Source organism: Pseudophryne corroboree, chromosome 4 (genome assembly GCF_028390025.1).
Source record: "Pseudophryne corroboree isolate aPseCor3 chromosome 4, aPseCor3.hap2, whole genome shotgun sequence".
In the NCBI taxonomy this organism is placed as follows: domain Eukaryota; kingdom Metazoa; phylum Chordata; class Amphibia; order Anura; family Myobatrachidae; genus Pseudophryne; species Pseudophryne corroboree.
The window spans coordinates 637,113,197-637,116,441 of NC_086447.1; the positions used below are offsets into that span (position 1 = coordinate 637,113,197).

A 3,245-nucleotide genomic window follows, 5' to 3' on the forward strand; every position below is an offset into this window, starting at 1 on the left:
ATATAAATACGATAAAACTTAACCTTTAATTGTTTCTCAAATAAAAGGAAAAAAAAAGGGGAGGAGGAATAGTATGAAGAATATAGGACTCGTGTCTGGTAATTTAGCGAAAAAAACTTGTTTAACCCTTTTAGCAAATGAGGTACAAGTGGCTAGGAGAAGGTGAAAATATTGGAAGTGATAAATTGGAAGGATATAGGTATATTCAAGTGAAATGAGTATATCCAGGACCGTCACTATATATGCCTCAATACAAAGGTATCCAAATGGAGAGTGATATGGTAGCAAGTTTGAATGAGCAATGTTGAATGTTGTATTAGAGATAGAGGAAAAAGGGGGCCCACTGCACCTGGTATTCTCAGGGGGTTTCCCATCCTGATACTGACCAGGCCATACCTGCTTAGCTTCCGAGATCGGACAGGATCGGGCGCATTCAGGGTAGTATGGCCGTGGGCCTGGGGTGAGAAAGAAGTGAAAGAAAATAAGAGCAAGATTTCAATGTCCGTGCTGAATACAAATCCACCATGGGTGGTCCGGGAGTGTTTTTCCAGAAACAGACATAGGGGTATAGTCAGTTTTGGAGAATTAAAATGGGGCCCACTGCACCTGGTATTCTCAGGGGGTTTCCCTTCCTAATACTAGCCAGGCCACACCTGCTTAGCTTCCGAGATTGGACAGGATCGGGCGTATTCAGGGTAGTATGGCCGTGGGCCAGTGTGAGGAAAAAATTGAGTGGAAAGGGAGAATGCACTGTTTTAGTGTACTTCACACTCAACCACAACCACTGATGGTTTCGGGATAGTATTTCCAGACAATGTAAAAATAATTGGTGTCTGGGTTTAGGGAGGATGTGTATAGTTGGAGAAATTTAGGAAAGTGATATATGATGTGAGTGTGTGTGAATCATGTCACTAAATGAAAAAAAATTTTTTGGGGGGATGTATGAAAAGGTAGAGTGAGGCTTGAAAAAAATTATATATACTCTAATTAACTGATGTAAAGGACAAAACACACAGAGTAGGTTAGTCCCTATGCGAAAGAAAATAAATGGTCATATATTATGACGGAGCTCAGGGCTGGCTCCTAAGTGACAATACTTACCTTTAATTCCTAAGTAGGAAGAAATGAATACCTCTATCTCATATCAAATATCAAATAGTCAGAGATGAAGTATGAAAAATGCTACCATAAAACATATGCATATTGAAAAAACAAATTGTATCTTTAGATCACATTTTGGTATCTGTATATAGTAATAGTAGAACCTTGGAGGCAAGGGCGGGTATGAGGACTAAGTGCCACAGATTATTACTGTAATTCAGCAAGCTGTTGTGAAACAGAAAATATAGTATTTAGATTGCTATTGCGATATCTGTGACAAGGGTAAATAAAGTGGTGTATAATGGTCTGATGACCGTTACCACTGTCATGGGGTAAATTGACACCTCTTTACAAATTGATGATAAGTATAGGCATAATTGATGACCCTAATGGTCTGATGAAATCACCCAGTATAGGTCGTTTGTAAGGAGGAAGCACACTATTGAGCGCAAGGAACAGTGCTAAGCACTGTATAATCAGTTTAGAGCAGGGAAAAAGTTTCCGTGCTGCACTGATTTGGAGTGATGCGCCTAAGACCCTGGTGGTCTAGTGTTATGTACCCTGGCCGCACGATCTGCGGCGGATTTTATATGTTTTACTTACCTTTTCAAAGTCCTGCTGGTCCCGCTGTTAGTGACGAGCGCGGCCGCCCGCTTCCGGGTTGGGCGTCGCCGCGATGACGTCACTGTTGACGCTTCTCTCAACGTACGTTTCACCTTTTGGCTTGGTCACGAGAGCCCCTGGGGCATTTGTCTCGGCCAAGGTGCTGCGACACCCAGATCCAGAGCGTCCTTTTGTGGTAGAAGTGGATGCCTCTGAGATAGGTATTGGGGCAGTGCTCTCTCAGATGGGGGTGTCTGATAATCGCCTTCATCCCTGTGCTTACTTTTCCCGTAAATTTTCGTCTGCCGAGATGAATTATGATGTGGGTATCCGGGAATTGTTGGCTATAAAGGATGCACTCGGGGAGTGGAGACACTGGCTTGAGGGGGCTAAGTTTGTGGTCTCAATTCTCACCGACCATAAGAATCTGGCATATTTAGAGTCAGCGAAGCGGCTCAATGCCAGGCAGGCACGATGGGCTTTGTTTTTTGCTCGCTTTCATTTTTTGATAACATATCGCCCTGGGTCAAAAAACATCAAGGCTGATGCGCTCTCGCGGAGTTTTGCTCCAGTTCAAGAGACTACCGAGGAGCCATTGCCCATTGTGTCCCCATCATGTATTAAAGTGGGCATTACCCAGGACCTCTTGTCATTAGTCCTTAGAGCACAGGAGCAGGCTCCTCCAGACCTTCCGGTAGGTCTCTTGTTTGTGCCTCCTAGGTTAAGACAGCGAGTGTTCCTGGAATTCCATGCCAAGAGGTCGGCAGGGCATCCGGGTATTGCCAGAACTCGGGAGTTGCTGTCTAGGGCGGTGTGGTGGCCCTCGGTGGCTAGGGATGTGGATCAGTGGGTTCGGGCATGTGACGTTTGTGCCCGAAATAAAACTCCTAGAGGGGTTCCTGTCGGCCCATTACATCCACTCTCTATTCCGTCTAAGCCATGGACCCACATTTCCATGGATTTTGTGGTGGACTTGCCCAAATCCTCGGGGATGACAGCCATTTGGGTTGTCGTTGACAGGTTTTCGAAGATGGCGCATTTCGTTCCACTGGTTGGGTTGCCATCGGCCAGACGCCTGTCTGAGTTATTTATGCAGCATGTTGTGCGCCTCCACGGGTTGCCACTTGATGTGGTCTCTGACCGTGGATCCCAGTTTGTGGCCAAATTCTGGAGGGCATTTTGTTCTGATCTCCAGATTTCTGTGAGCTTGTCGTCAGGCTACCATCCACAGTCTAATGGGCAGACTGAGAGGGTGAACCAGTCCTTGGAGCAGTTCCTCAGGTGTTATGTCTCCAAGTGTCATACTGACTGGGTTGCTCATCTGTCCATGGCGGAGTTTGCCTATAACAACGCGGCTCACTCTGCTACAGGGAGCTCTCCCTTCCTTTGTGTGTATGGGCATCATCCTAAGGCCAATTCTTTTGACCCCCTGGATTCCACGGCTGGTGGTTCCTCTGTTGTTTCGGTCCTTAGGGGTATTTGGAGGAAAGTGAAGAAAGCCCTTGTGTCTGTGTCATTAGTGACCAAAAGGGTTTTTGATA

The 3,245-nt window shown here is 45.8% G+C and overlaps 2 pseudogenes; both read right to left on the reverse strand.

Annotated features, from left to right (window-relative positions):
* Positions 1-337: 337 nt before the first annotated feature.
* Positions 338-455, reverse strand: LOC134913126 (5S ribosomal RNA; annotated as a pseudogene).
* Positions 456-594: 139 nt separating this feature from the next.
* LOC134912053 (5S ribosomal RNA) lies at positions 595-712 on the reverse strand (annotated as a pseudogene).
* Between the last annotated feature and the right edge of the window lie 2,533 nt (positions 713-3,245).